Below are 16,171 nucleotides of genomic sequence, written 5' to 3'. Positions count from 1 at the left end.
GCCTTCCAGCAGTTTCAGGGTTGTTTTTCCTCCAGAGCTTGGAAACATCCTCCCCTTTCCTCGGCTCTCTCTCTCCCCCCGCCGCCGCCCCCCGCCTCTCCCCGCACCCCGCGCCGACAGCAACGGCCGGAGCCCGGCGCAATTAGCATGCGAGGGCAGACTTGCTGTTGCCAAGGAACCACTCTCCTTAGCAGACCTTCAGCCTCACCGCCCCCCCCTCCCGGCCGCCTTCTCGCCCCAATCTCAATTCGCATCCGAGAACCAGGAAGGAGAAGGAGGAAACACACCCAGGATTGGCCTCCTGTGTTAGAAGCCTGGCAGCCGGTTCAGCTTCTCCGGCTTGGGCGCAGTAAAGATGGGCGAAGAGGCAAGCAAAGGCTTCGGTCGACGCTCCTGAGCCGAGTCCGGGTCACAGTCTGGAGCAGGAGCCTCTGGCTTTGCAGAGACACTCGGTGCAAGTTGCGTGGAGGGAGCAGGTCAGTTTCACAACTCGGCAGAGGAAGCCAAGGACTGCCAGGGGGAAGGGGACCCTGTTCTTGAATCATGCTTTAGGGAGGCGGTGTGTGGATCTGGCGAGCAGGACCCCCAGGAAGTAGTGGCAGAGAGGGCTAGCCTGCTGCCTTGGGCAATGCATCCCATATGGCGTTATTTCTGCTTGAAATTTGCTCCTAATCCCTTTTCTCAGGGGCTATACGCCCCCCCCCCGCGCCATACACACACCTAGTTGTGAACAGCAGGTTGCTTCAACCCAGAGTCTTGAGTTCATTCCTGGGAATAAAGTTCTGTTTTAAATCAATGGGATGCCTGCCGGCTATCTTCCCTGACCTCGTGCCCTCCAGACGTTTTGAGACTACTACAACACTCAGCAGCTGCCGCCAGCCCAAAAGTTGTTCTCCAAAATATCTGGAGAACACCAGGTTGGAAAGGCTGGATGAGAGTGTCTAGAGTTGGGATGCTAGATAGAGTCCAGGAAGCAGTAGGAAGAAAGTTTTCAGGAATGGGGAGAAAGAAGACCTGTAACTTAGCACAGCATGTATGCATTATGCGTTTGAGTGCTTCATAGCCTTCTGCGCAGAGCAGCTTACAGAAAGAGTAAAAGTCATATAACAACGAAAACAGAAAGAACTATGAAAAATAACAACAATGCATTTTAAAAAAAAACAGCAGAAGAAGATGCCAGTGCCACACAAAACTGGCAGCTCTAAAGGCCTTTTAACCTGGCCCCAAACAGATATCAAATTTGGTGCCAGCCAAGACCTGCGCATCTCTTCAACTGTGGGGGACCCAGGTCAGAGCTTCTGAGGATTGTCTTAATACGTGGGCAGTTTTGTGCCTTGTATGCTAGAGAAAGTGGGTGATATTAATAGCAGAAACTGACAATGGTCATAACAAGCACACATACCCTGTTCATCTTTTGGGAAACTTCCCCTTCAGGGCATGTGAACATTGACTCCAATGTCCAGACGCCCCCTTCAGTATGTTTAGAGGCCTGTTCCATGTCCTGAGACATTTCCCCGCTGAATATCTCGGGTGCTGGGTACAAGCAACAGGAGGGAGGGTGTTGTTTTCGTGCCTTGTTCATCAGGCGTTTGGCTGACTGACTGTTGGGAACATAATGCCTTTCTTTGTCTGCTCCATCAGTTTTAGCATTTGCTTGCATTGCCTGTTTGGGCTAATAGGATGCCACTTTTGTCTCTGGTCCAGGCTTCTGTAATGTGCTTGGATGTGTCCACCTGTCTGAACTTCTCCTTTAATACCTGGGTTGAAGGCTCCAGAAAGACCCTCTGTTTGGCAGCACTATGCTTTTTAATACTGATGGCCCCCTACTCAGCAGTGGTTGGCCCTTGGGACTGGTGGGGCAAAGTGCAGGGAGGCCAACAGTAATTGACAGGCAGAGGCATCACTAGTTTTAGTTTCTCCCCCATCCTCCTTCCTGCTGAGTTCTTACAAGGGCAAGACTGAGGCTAAGGAGAAGGGGAAAGCTGACAACTAGGTTTGTAAGTAAGAAGGCAGGCAGGTAGGGGTTGTTTGAAGGCAGGTGGAGGTTGGTGAGGCAGTCCCCCATTTGCTGTAATGCCCAAATCCTCCTCCTCCTTCTGGATACCACATTCAACAGCAAGTTCCCTACATCTCTGTGTTCTCAGCCAACACACCTGCAACCTTCAAAGAGAGGGATCCTACCTATATATCTCATTATGCTTAAATTTAACACCTCCTGGGCTCCCTTACTGTGGCCAGTCTTTAATATGCTGGTGCGGTGGAAGTAGTTCTGTTCAGTCTGGAAGTCCCCCCCCCCCCGCAACCCCCACACTATTATTTAATCACATGTGTATCTGACAGGAGTGAGCCAGCAGTAAATTACACTGGGCAAAGTGTAATAAACACAGGATCTGTGCAGCAGTGCCAGGCCTAATAAGCATGGCAACTCATCTCTGACAGGTCTTGTCCCCATGAAGCAGTTGCTGAGACTGAAGGTCCCCGCCTCCCCACAGCTGCCTAAATCCCCTCCTCTCCAGGGTTTTCTCCAAGCAACCTGAGACTATGCCTGCACAAAGCTAACTTCTCCCCTGCCCCTTTCATGCCTCTTCTGGTTCCGGGAGACTGGGGGAAAGGGGGCTTGTAGCAGGAGAGGGAAACACACGTGCCTCTTCACCAGCTGGACTCATCTCTGCCTCTTGGCCTCCCTTCTCTCCTCCTTCAGCTTCTGTTTCTGATTCTGAACTGCTCTCTGTCAGAGACTCTCCTCTCTCACTCAGCCCTGTTACCTGTTCAGCTTCTGACACCTCCCTCCCCAGTCTTCTCCCTTTTCTCCCTTGGACCACTTATCATAATCTCACCACCACTTCCCGAGTTCTGAGCCTTCTTCTCTTGGGGTATTCCCAGCTGGTCCCTCCTCCCATTCCTCTGCCTCCAACCAGTCAGTGACCGTATCTTACTCTTCCACTATGGGCTCAGGGCAGTATATATGGCATTTTTATCCTCTGGAGAATATAACATATAGGCTGAGAGAAAGTGGCTGACCCAAGATCAGTACTTCACAAGGGACAATCTTGACCACTATCAGTTCATGTTCAACTGAGCTCTGGCATTGAAAACAGCTGTTAGGACCAAGCCTTGGAAGATTCTACATCCTAGGGTTTACAAAAAGTCCAGTTCACCTTATCCCAGGTGTCAGCCCCTAGACCTGCCAGTTCAATCTTTTCTTGAATGCCCTTATATGGGCATACAGTATATACACTGTGAATACATATAGTGTAATTCTAAGCATGCTTTTTCGGCAGTAAGTCCTGTTGGCTTCTGTGTGACTTAGTCTCTAGTAAATGAGCAAAGAACTGTTGTCCCAAATTGGTTTTTAATATACTCATTCCCTCTCTCTGGAATCCTGGAAGCTGCAGTCTATAAGTCGGCAATTCCCAAGCAACAGTTACAGGTCCCAGGATTCTTTGAGGGCAGCTATGACTGTTATGCTGGTATAATTATCACATGGAAAGTTGTGCATATGTGCCCTTAATAAGACTCAATGTTCCCTAAACAAGAGTAGGCTTTGCTCACCCAACCCCAATCCTAACAATGTTAATTTGAGAATAAGTACTGCTGGTTTCAAGGGGACTTACTTTCAAGCAAAATCACTTAGAGCTAGACAGACCTATACACCTTCCATGATAATACTCAGAATTTAAATAGTGCCATAGAATATTGAAAGGACTTGGCAAACATTAGCTCAGTCATCTGCACAAGGTTGTTGTTTAGTTGTTTAGTCGTGTCCAACTCTTCGTGACCCCATGGACCAGAGCACGCCAGGCACTCCTGTCTTCCACTGCCTCCCGCAGTTTGGTCAAACTCATGCTGGTAGCTTCGAGAACACTGTCCAACCATCTCGTCCTCTGTCATCCCCTTCTCCTTGTGCCCTCCATCTTTCCCAACATCAGGGTCTTTTCCAGGGAGTCTTCTCTTCTCATGAGGTGGCCAAAGTCTTGGAGCCTCAGCTTCAGGATCTGTCCTTCCAGTGAGCACTCAGAGCTGATTTCCTTCAGAATGGATCGGTTTGATCTTCTTGCAGTCCATGGGACTCTCAAGAGTCTCCTCCAGCACCATAATTCAAAAGCATCAATTCTTCGGCGATCAGCCTTCTTTATGGTCCAGCTTTCACTGCACAAGGTAGCTGGTATTATTATCCCCATGTTATGGATCAGACAGAATGCAGTAGGGACTGAAGCAGAAGTGAGGAGGAGGTTGACAAAGGCAACCTATTGAGTGGAAGGCAAAGGCAAGATTTGAAATGGGGACTTCTTGATTTCTCAGCTCACAATGTAATCCTATGCATGTTTCAACAGAAGTAAAATCTACTAAGTTCAATGGGGCTTGCTTCCTGGTGAATGCATTTGCACACTTTATTTATTTCTCTAAAATATATATATCACATGCCCTATGCCACTTCATCTTGGGGAAGGGCATGAAACGTATTTATTGCAATAATTACAAAATAACACCCTCAAAATAAGAAATAACCAGCGCTGGCCTTGATGTAAAAATGCTTCCTTGATGCCAGGCTGACCTAAGAGGGGAAGTATTCTGTAACCACGGTGCCATCCGGGAGTGAGAATCACTGAACTCAGTGGGACTTAACTGGGAGTAAACATAGGATTATATGATGTCTCCTAGCTCTCTTGCTATAGTAAAGGCAACTGGATTTCCTCTGTAAGATTGAAGCATAAGAAATGCTTGGCACATCCCAAACCAGAATCTTTCCTCACACTATTTCCAGAATCCTTTGTTTAGATTTGCTGGGAAAATGGAATCCCAGACCGTGAGAAAATGAAGCAGTCACCACTAGCACCTCAAACTGGAATGAAGATATCCAGTGCAATGGTCCAATGCAGCAAAAAGCACCAGCAATGCTGACCACACCATGTTTGAATTTACGTATCTTTGCCACCATGAGACCTAGAAACTTGCTTAATTGTTTTGGAAAACAAACTAGTTTCTTCATTGTTTTTGGCCAGGGCCTTGAACTGCCAAAAGAGGGAGCGGAGGAGGAGGATCCACGTAGCCTGTGGGTCCATCTGCCTAGCCCATCTGTAGTGTGAGTATTTTAGTGTAGGAGCTTTAAGGCAGATGGATGGGATGTAGAAACCATGCTAAGCTCACCAGAAAGGTGGGTGGATATGAGGGAGAACCTCCTGCGCACATTTCACAGCCCAGAAGCTATTGGCATTTTGCTGTGGGTGGAATTATTTGTTTCTTTAAAGAAAGAAAAGAAACATGGTTTTTCCCCTTGGATTTTTATTTAGGGGAAAAAAATTGAACAAAAAAAACCATTACCAGTTCTCTCGTGATGAATTTTGGCTTCTTGTTGTGAGCTGGTGATTTCCTTAGGGTCCTGGCCAACATTGAGCTTTATAGAAAAGCTAATTTGAGTGGTGAATGGAGGCTGTTGACTTATGAAGCTAATGCCTCATCCTGAATCAGACCATGGGGGTCTACTTCCTGATATCCTCTTGGACAGGAGATACCAAGGATTGAACCTGAGACCTTCTGCATGTGAAGCATATATCTACCACTCAGCTCCATTCTCCCTTGCAATAGGAAACAGCAACCTTATACCAGGTCAGGTATCCATCTAGCCTAGTATTCTCTGCTCTGACTGGCAGCAGCCCTCTACAGATGCAGGCAGGAGTCTTTCTCAATCCTGTTTCAAAATGTCAGGGAACGAACCAGGGATCTTCTGCTTGTAGCCCATCTCTCTTGATACGCTTCATCTGGCTGCCAAAGTTATCGCTTCCTCAACGTACCCCTTCTTTGGAGAAAGGACAGTGAAAATGTCTCAGGGGGAGCCAAGCCAATTTCCCCCACCATTCGATAAGCTAGTTTTCCAGTTTGTGCAGAACGTGCAGGTGGACAAGCAGCAGCAATCCCCAAAAGCAGCAGCACACTCTCGCAGCCCCCATAAGGCTGCTTCTTGCCAGCTGACTTAAAACACACCATTCGTTTTCCTTCCTTCCCTCACTTTCAGACAGGAAAGCAGGGCATCATAGTTCTTTTCAACACTAACCCAGGCAGGTAGGGAGTTCCATGAGGCACACATACCAGTCATCTAAGAGTCAACTTGTCATTCTTTAGATGGAGATCTTGTTGTTCACTCATACAACTTAGTGTCAAGTAGTACAAAAACCTGTGTTTGGTGGGTACTGCCTCTGTTTTTGGATGGGAGTCAATTACTGGCAAATTCAGGTCGATTTGGAACTCTTGTGCAACAAACAAAATTTGACTTTTTGTGATAAGTTAAAGTGCAGGGAAGATGCACTGACAACTGTGGGATGACACCTGCTTATTCCAGTGTTGTCCAACCTCCCAGGAAACAAATCAGAATGAATGCTCAATAAGTAGCCAATGTTGTCTCATTTCCCTGCAGACAAGTCAGACGATCAATGTCACCTCAATAAACAGGTGATCTGGAAGTGACCTGCAAATATTTAGGAAGAATTCTGAAAAATCAGTAACTAGGAATGTTGGAGAATTCAGTTGGAAACAGGAGCGGAAATTGCAGCAAATCACAGGTCTGCCCGAGGTCAGGAATGCAAAACATTATTAGCTGACTTTTTTAATCCCACAAACGTTTCATAAATAATTACATGGTTTCCCTTCCCTTGAAATTCACTGAGGTTAATGACATAACTCATTATGTCCTTAACTATATGAGTTCCACCCACAACAGACAGCGAGGCAAATCGCCTAGGTTTTAGCAGAAGCCGATCCATGATGGAACGGAGACATAGGGCAAGAACTTGTGTGGAGCAGAGAGGCTGAGAAAGAAGGGATGAGGGAGGGGTATGAGGAGCACACAGCAGACCATTCCCTTTCTGCCCAGTTGGGCTTTCCTACCCTTTGTGTATCCTTTGACTCCTACTGCTTTGGGAGACCATCAAAACCCTCCCCTTTCCAGGTGCCGTATTAAAAGCCACTCTGCAAAGGCCTCACTGGCAGCCCCTTTAATTCCCCCTTGCGTGCTGCTGAAGCCTACAATTGTGGGGAAGTTGCTCAACCCCTTAGTTGTGGGGGAGTCATAACAGCCCATTCTGCCACTTCAGAATCCTTTTCACTTTCGCTCACAGCAGTGTGTCCCTGCAGAGGTGTTAGGAATCCTGTTCCTTAGCAATCAGTGGCACAGGGCACCGTTTTGTTTTTTATGGGCATTGTGTGCATTGAAGTTCTCCTCCTTTATTTCAGCTTCACTTGTTGCATCTTGTGATAAATTATTGACTTCATTGGTCAGTGGGTGGGTGTGTTTTTCTGTCTCTTCCCTGGCAAGGGGAGTCCTTGGTGTGATGGCACCAGAAAGAAAACCCTCTGCAAACATGCAGCAAAATCCCACGCTGGAGCAATATACAGTCTCCCCTTTGCACAGAGTAAACATCCTGTGTAACCTTTCCTTTCCACAGAGGGTACAGGAAAAGGCACATTCCTGCTTCCCATTGATTTTTTTGAGCATCTCCTGTGAAACAGAGGGACCAGTTCTGCTGACTTTCTTTCCTTTTGCCAAGACTTTCTGCTCAGTCTCTCATTTCCCCAGCCTGCCAGAGTATCAGCATGAGGGTGTTCAGACATAGCTTTTGTCCCTGAATCTGTTTAGCTGAAACCCAACCGTTTTGCTCAGGAGTGGGTCTGGTCTCTTCCCATGCCTTTGTGCTGATGGGAAGCTGTTCATTATAGTGACCTGGTGCCCTCTAGTTCAGTTGGTAGAGCATGAGAGCTCAAGGTTGGGGGTTTGAGCCCCACGTTGGGCAAAAGATTCCTGTATTGCAGGGGGTTGGACCCTCGTGGTCCCTTCCAAGTCTATGATTCTAAGGTTCCATCTAAGATATTTTGGACCACAGGTTCCATCAGCCACAACCAGCATGGTTATTCCATAAAGGTACTATCAGGCACCAGGCCATGTGGGAAGGGCCCAGGATGCAGATTGGGGATGGCCAAAGTGATACCCTGCAAATGCTGTTGGACTTCAGCTCCCATCATCCTACTGGCTTGCTGGCTGGGGCTGATGGGAGTTGGAGGCCAACAACAACTGGAGGGAACTGTATTGGCATAGATCCTTTCTATGCGAGTGTGCTCTTGGATGCTGGAAGGGATGCTGCTGGTATGGGAAGGAATCACAGCGTGGGAGTTCCCCACACAATCCAGGCTTGGAAGGAGCTGGGATGTCATAAGGTCCCCAGCATCACTAACCTGGGGTTAAGCAAGGCTTTCCAGGGGACAGAATGGAGGAAGGGCCAATCACCCACCCTGTCCTTTCAATGTGAAGAACCTTTTAATTCCCTTCCCTTCCTGTTTGGTGCTCTCTCAGGCCTGATGGATGCATTCCTCTTGGAATGGGGTAGCCTGCCACCAGTTGCCTGTGGTCTGCTCTCCAGCAGCTCCAATGCTGTGGGTGCAGAGGAACGGTGTGGGTCAGCCAAATGATGTGGCCAACAGGGCAATACAAGAGTAAGAAGGAACCAGATCATTCTGCCACCCACTCAGGGAGTTCTTGCCAGCCTTTGCTGGAGCTCCATGAGTCAGGAGGACACAGCAGGCAACAAGTCCCACACTACTCCTATAACTTATGGACTGGGTCACAGAGAGGACAGGACATAGTTTCAAGGGGATTCAGTGCTTCATTAATTGAACCCATTTTCGAGGCTTGAAGCTGGAGGTCTTTGCTGGGGCTACCAGGCTTTCATACAACTAAAGAAATCTTGGTTTGTTGCAAGAGTTTCAGCTGATTGATTTCCCAGGCACATTTGAATAAATGTGTGTACAAGTAAAAACAATAGTTCTGAAGCAGAAAGCAACACAGATATGTGTTGTCTTAGCAGGAGCACATCCTTTCTGGATGTAAGAGAATGAGGCATGACTCTTTAAAGATGCTTTTTGCCTTCTGCATTTTTCTATACGTGCCCATAAGTACTCATTTTAATCTGCTGCCTCATTAACCAGGGTAGGGTTGGTTGGTTTTTTTAAAAAACAACAACAATGCGGCCTTCTGCTGTGTTACTGGGAAGTTAGTCTCCCTGCATTCAAAAGGGGTTGAGCATGCCAGGGGTTGCAGCCCTGGCCAATCAGAAGTTAATAGACTGCAGCACAAGTCTTTTATTATTATTATTAATCTGCGCCATTGAAATGCAATCTCTATCATTTCCAGGTAGAATTGGCAATGTGTCCTGCCTGGAGCCCTGGAGAGCAGCCGCTGCTCAGTGTAGTCAGGGGTCAGCAAACTTTTTCAGCAGGGGGCCAGTACACTGTCCCTCAGACCTTGTGGGGGGCTGGACTGTATATTTTTTTTTGGGGGGGGGAGAAATGAATGAATTCCTATGCCCCACAAATAACCCAGAGATGCATTTTAAATAAAAGGACACATTCTACTTATGTAAAAACACACTGATTCCCGGACCATCCACAGGCTGGATTTAGAAGGCGATTGAGCCGGATCCGGCCCCCAAGCCTTAGTTTGCCTACCCATGGTGTAGATAGTACTGATCTGGATGTACCAATGATCTGACTCAATATAGGGCAGCGTCCTCTCTTCCTGCCTTATGCTCCTTTCTGGACTCTGGCAGGACAAGCGTTTTCACTCCCCTTTGCTAGCTCAGGGTACCCTCCCCATTTTGTGTCTCATCTATTTCTGGCAGAGAAAGGTCACATTGACACCCCTGTTTTTTGGCACTGCTGCAGTTTCAGCAGGACCCGGCCCTCCGGTCTGTCCTTCTCATTGTTCACCAGAAATCTTTGCCTCCTGTCCCTTGCCAGTGCTGACGGCAGCCCCGAGACCGGTGATTGCTGCCCCTGCTCTCGATTGATGCTGAGTCTCCGGTTAAAAAAACTTTGACACACATTCTTTGATTTGTGTTTAATGTCTCAAAGTGGGAGGGAGAGAATCTGTGCTATTTCTGCGGAAGCTGCTGGCACCCCCCACCCCCTGGCATGATGGCAGCACGCTCGGAAATTAATGGCTCGCCTGTTAGGAACGCAGTGTCCCTTTCATGGAAGGGAGACTCACGCTGCCGGATGCAGTCTCTTCTTGGAAGGAAATCCTGGCTAGATTCACACATCCTTCCTTCCTCCTTTTCTGCACCTCTCTCTCCATCTCTTCCCTTCCCACTGACACAAAGTCTGTTTCAGTCTGTGTGCACATTACCATCCACTCTGGAACCAGTGCGCTCCCAATACTGCTGGCTGTAGAATCCGCATTCCCCACAATGCAGAACTGGCTCGTAGTTTCTTGAGAAATGCTGTTTGATGCTTTTCCCACTCAAACCAGCTTCCAACTGGTTTGAATCATAAGCTACACTCATTTCACTGTTCAAAGATCCCACTATTTTCCAGGGACAGTCCCGGATTTACAGAAGCCATCCCGGTTTCTGATTTGATCCCAGAATGTTCCTGTTTTCCTTATGATGTCCCTATTTTCATCGGATAAATGTTGGAGGGTATGGAGTTATATGACCCCCGAGGCATCTGAAGGCAGCCATGTATAGGGAAGTTTTTAAATGTTTGATGTTTTATTATGTTTTTATGTATATTGGAAGCTGTTTGAGTGACTCGAGAAACCCAGTCAGATGAATGGAGTATAAATAGTAAAATGATGATGGTGATGTTGATGATGATAATGATAATGATAGAATGTCCCTATTTTCATCAGAGAAATGTTGGAAGGTATGGGTTCAGCCGAGGTGTGTACACTTGAGAAAGCCATTGCACATGTGCAGATGACTGCTTCGTGAATAGTTGTTTGGGGTTTGTAGGTGTAGGAAAAACCAAACTGGTAACGTCCCTGCTCTCGTTCTGGAGTGTGGGAAATGACTTCGCAGCAAATGACCTTTTAAGCCTCTAATGTGTACCTAGCCTTAGTTTCCATAGAATCCCTGAGCCAGGGGGACGAGCCTCCCTTTCCCACGACAGTGACAATGCACAGCAAATGCTGCCTTTTGCAGGAACTTTGCCCCATTTATAGTCAGTAGATATTTAAGGCTGCTTTGCATGTTCCATAGTTTGCATGCTATATTGCAAGACGTTCTTTGGCCTGCGTTCATTCATGCATTATCTCAGCAGTATGCTTTTCGCATATCCCAGGAACCGAAACCACATGGGAACATCTCTCTGCTTAGTTAACCATGAGCACGAAACAGTATCTATGTGATTTGGGCTGAATTTCACTTGTAAGTTTTATTGACTGGAAGGGAACTGGTTTCCACTATCCCTTGCTTAGGAGCTGAGCAACACTCTGAAGACCCTTGCATGATGTATTATTGGGGGTTGGACTGTACCACTTCAGGATTCAAATGGGTGTGTGTGTGTGTGTGTGTGTGTGAGAGAGAGAGAGAGAGAGAGAGAGAGAGAGAGAGAGAGAGAGAATGATTATGCTCATTGATCACACTTCCTACCAAAGTATAGGAATGTAGGAAGTTGCCTTATACCAAATCAGACCACTGGTCCATGTAGCTCAGTATTGCTTACACAGACCGGCAGCATCTCTCCAGGGTTTCAGGAAGAGGCTTTTCTCAGGCCTACTTAGAGATGCTGGAAACTGAACCAGAGATCTTCTTCATGCATAACAGCTGCTCTGTCACTGAGCCACGTCCCTTCTCTCAAAATCAGCAAGGCAGGAAAAAAAAGCTAGCTTTGAACGTTCCCTTTGACTACTTTTGCATGCATAGTGATCCTTTAAAAAGACAACAACATTTGTGTGTGTGTGTGTAAATGTTCATATTCAAGCATTTGTTCCATCTCCCTGGAGGCTGAAGGGATACAATCCATCAAGAGCTGTACCACGTAATTCTGTAGTAGATCATGTACATCAGCAGACAGGCTGGAGACAGACTGTAGTTTGTGAATTTAAAAATCCAGACGATGGCAATGCCTTTTATTAAGCCAGCCGGAATGTCACAGAGGAAGTGCGCAAGCCTTTGGGTTCTCCAGAACTCTTCATCAGGCTTGATGCTGCTGCAGACAGCAAGAGGAAGGGCAGAGGAAAAGAGCTGGTGACACCTCGGAGCCGGTGGCTGGTCAGAGGCTTAAGACGCAGCAAGGGAGGAGCCAGCAGCAGACATTGAAAGGAGGATCCGCGAGGTGCTATGCAGGTCTCATTGCACTTAACACTGCAGCAGAGGGAAAAAGGAAAACATACCCTCATGTTTGAAAAAATAAAAATAAAGTATTATATGTTCCTTTCCTACCCCGTGGCAGTGTTAGGTGCATAGAACCTCTCAGAGCCCCCTTTCAATGTCTGCAACCTGCAATCCCATCTAAAGGCTCTGACCAGAGGCAGACCCCAAGCCAACTTCCCTCCCCCCCAGCTTTGCTCTGGCCTGATGAAGAGACCCGTGGACCTGAAAGGTTTGCACATTATTTTGGGTTGGCCTAATAAAGGTATTGCCCTCATCAGTGGCAGACTTTGGGCTTTCACATTTTGGAGACACCCTGTCTGTTGCCAAAATCTGGCACCCCCTCCTCCTCCTCACACCTTCCATTCTATATCATTGTTGCATTTCCAGATAATTTTTATTGGTGTTCATGTAAATATAAGGACAACATATAACTACAGTAACTTGTCCAGTGCTGCATTCTTGCTAAGTTTCATATGCAGTACACCGTACACAAGCAATATGTTAATTTATGCAATGTCGATTCGAGTATCCCCTCCTACACCCCTCTTGGCTCAGTGCCCAGTGGGGTGAACCCATCGTTCTCCCTGAAATCCACCTTTGCCCTCATTTGGTATTTAGACTTATATATTATGGGCAGGACTTTACTTTCATTTTTAACAGAGCTTGAAAGTTTGAAGTGATTTGAGAGAGGTTTCTTTTTCATGGGGGATGGTGGGTAGGGTGGGGAAGGAGTGCAGACGTTCGCACACACAGTTTATTTTGCCCTGAGGTCACTTCTGGCCGAAAGTGCTTTGTGGGGTTTTCAAACAATATGGAAACTGCCTAGAGGCAGGAATGGCAGGTGTATACACACCACAAGCAACAATCGCCTTTTAAAACAGCCTTCTACACGCTGAAAAATACTATTCATAGCACTAAAAAAACCCACTATGCTATCTCAGGTATAAACAGGTACGTGTGGGCAAGTATACGCTGGTAAAGGTATTTCGAGTGAGTAACTTTTGTGGCATTAATTTCAATTCTTATTGAAGAGGTCCAGAGGATTCTAAGGATGTTTCCAGATGGGGGCTGAATATTGTTGTTAAAATATTGCAAACAGGTCATTGGCAAAGCATAGCTATTCTTTAAATTCTTGCATTTTCCCTGGGGAGAAAATGAATTAAATAGGGAAGGGGGAATATGACTGTCATCTTGATGCTGGCAACAGACTTTGTGTGGAATCTGCAGAAAAACAACAACTCCCCCCCCAACCTTGCATTAAAGAGGAGCAGGGATCGCACAATGACCTGGAAGTGCAATAAACCTCAGCTAGATGGGCAGGAAGAAGTCGTTTCTGCATTGGGACTGTGGCAGAAGCAGGCACACGCAGCCCCGTGAGAGTCACAGATCCTCCTGCTGCATGCAGGGATCTGCAGGAAAGCTGGCATGCAATGGCTAAGACCGGCCAGAGCCTTGCTCTCAGGCTTGCGATAACAGGTGGACCCAACAGGCAGCTGGAGTGAGAGCCATGAAACAATTTTTATTAGTGGAACGAGCTGCAGCCCAGTAGCTACCTAAGCATTTTTGTTATGGGATGCATGCACTGTTCCCACGAATGCTGACTGCTACAGAATTCTAGACAATCTGGGAGCAACAAATCCTAGCCTCTCTTTCTCCATGGGGAGTGTGGCACACACATATCCACTTGGGTCTTTTAGCCGTATATTTTGCTGTATTCAGGGACTGTTGTTTTCACGGAGGGGGACGGGCACAGATAGAATGGAATAGTCGGGATCCTGAACAGCAGCCCTCTCCACTGCAACGTTTTGTTGCAGGTACCACTTTTGTGAATCAAAGGGCTGGACTGACTCAGCGGTCACTTTGACTTTCTTCGCCAGCTGCCAACCAGGCTGTCTTTGAGACCTTGCCAGAAAGGGTACGCTAGGCACCTGCAATTCTTGCTATTTACCCTTAGCATCAGATTGCCAGAAGTCCACATTTTCTGAAAACGGAGGGCTATCTTTTGGAGGAGAACACCACCACCTGATTCTCCTGGATAGAGAGAAAGTGTGTGGCATGGGTGCCCAGGGGAAACCTGGCAGCGCTCAGAGGCGGGAGGTGTGGATGTGTGTATCCTGTTCCTTTTGCTTGCTTAGGAGAGGGAGGCTTGCAGACACTTCCCCTTGGCTTTATACTCTGCGACTCTCTACACATCTCCCGACAAGCTCCTTTAGCAGTCCCCGAAGACTGAATGCAGTTCCTGGCACACAGCCCCATGCAGCCAGCCACTGTCTGCAGGGCTCCTTCGGAAAGCCCCAGGAAAGAAATCCGAGCAGCAGCAGAATAATGGAGCAGAGGAGAAACTTAATTTCTGCTTTCCCTGGCAGGTGAAAGCAGCCTAGGGAGCTAGGAGAGGTGTGGGGTCAGCTGGTAGCCCCCCACTCCATTCCTGGCAGGAGCTGCAGAAAGCAGAGGAGAGAGGGAGCAGCTTAGTGGTAAAGGATCTGCCTTGCAAGCCAAAGGTTCTGGGTTCAATCCCCCAGCATCTCCTGAAATCCCAGAGAGCCGGTGTCAGCCAGTGTAGACTATACTGAGCAAGATGCACCAGTGGTTTGACTCAGCGTCAGACAAGTTTGCACTGGGTCCTGGAAGGATGCAGTTAACCACAATGGGTGGTGTTAGCTGTTAGGCATACTCAGAGCAGACTCATTAAAACCAGAGGACTTTAGGTAAGAAGGTAATTTATCTCTAGCCAGCTTGCTGGTTCATCTAGTCCAGGGCCCCCCAAACCTGGGTCACCAGCTGTTGTTGGACTACCACTCCCATCATCCCTAGCTAGCAAGTGGCCATGGATGATGGGAATTGTAGCCCAAAAACAGCTGGAGGCCCAAGTTTCAGAAGCCCTGGTCTAAGTCTAAATGGTGTTGGACTCCAGCTCCCAATAGCCCTAGTCAGCATGGCCAGGGGTCAGGGATGATGGGCTTTGTAGTCCACCAAAATATCCAGAGGGCTACAGATTCCCCACAGGTGCTCTATTCTATCTAAATGGCAGAAGCTCTCCGAGGATTCACACAGCGCCATCTTTGAGATACCACAGATTGGAACTGGGACCTTTTCCTGAGTACAAAGTAGATACTATACCACTGAGCCACAGTCATTCCCTGCAAGCAACTTGTTGATTTAGTTCCAATGGGTTGACTCTGCATATGACATGCATTTAAAGCACATCAAAAATGGATTTAAAATACCTTCCTCCCCTTGGAGAATCTTGGGAACTATAGTTCATTAAGGGGGCTGGGAATTGTAGCTCAGTGAGGGGGAAACTGCCATTGCCAGGGTTCTTTGGCAGACGTTGTGAGCTTTAAATGTGCATGGGATGTGCTTTGAATGTGTGATGTGGCTGTAAAACCTTACAGTTATTCCAGTGAGAGAACAGAGGAATTAAATTCTGGTAGCAAAACCTTTCATCTGGAAGCCAACATGCTTTGCTCTAGGCAGTTAATATCTGCTTTTATCCGTTGCTATAACAGATGTATTTTTCCGGTTGTATTTTATTAAATATCAAAAAATTCACATATATATATTCCAATACATAACATTTTTGTTTTGTTTTGTCTACTTCCCACCCCTTTTTCAATGGTGTTTTTTTTACTTCTCCCCCTCGCTGCACCCTATCTTCTGTCTTTTATACCATAACAATGATACAATAACTTCTAATTCCTTCTGTTGCTCATAGTTCAAATCATGCTTGCAAATTCATCGTACTATAATATTTCTTTAGACAGTCCGGAAAAAAGCTTCCATTCTTCCACAAAACAATCGTCTTTAGGTTCTCCTATTTTAGCTGTTACCTTTGGCAATTCCACATAATAGTCAATCACATTACTTATCCTTTCCTTTTTGGTGGGAAGTTGCTATAACACAGGTAAAAATAGATCTAGGGTGGGTACAGGGAACTTCAGAGCTGTGGGCCATATGTGGCCCTCCAGGGTGCTCCATGTGGCCCTTGGGTCCCTCTCAAGGCTGTGCCACTTCCTAGCATTGCTCTGCAC

The 16,171-nt window shown here is 47.1% G+C and overlaps 1 protein-coding gene across 3 annotated transcripts in view; it reads left to right on the top strand.

Annotated features, from left to right (window-relative positions):
* The window catches only part of FAM131A (family with sequence similarity 131 member A), a 61,854-nt gene that overhangs the window by 732 nt on the left and 44,951 nt on the right, over positions 1-16,171 (top strand). The window contains exon 1 of one of the 3 annotated variants that reach the window (XM_083739855.1): positions 131-476. The exons of 1 other annotated variant lie outside the window; for it this stretch is intronic. The gene's annotated coding sequence lies outside the window, so the exon portion shown is untranslated. Of the gene's footprint in view, positions 1-130; positions 477-16,171 lie in introns of those variants that run through there. One more of the 3 variants, XM_083739854.1, reaches the window with a different exon arrangement.

Source organism: Podarcis gaigeae, assembly GCF_964106915.1.
Source record: "Podarcis gaigeae genome assembly, chromosome: 5".
In the NCBI taxonomy this organism is placed as follows: domain Eukaryota; kingdom Metazoa; phylum Chordata; class Lepidosauria; order Squamata; family Lacertidae; genus Podarcis; species Podarcis gaigeae.
Note: the sequence above shows the minus strand (reverse complement) of the source record. Positions and strands in the feature narration are given on the sequence as shown.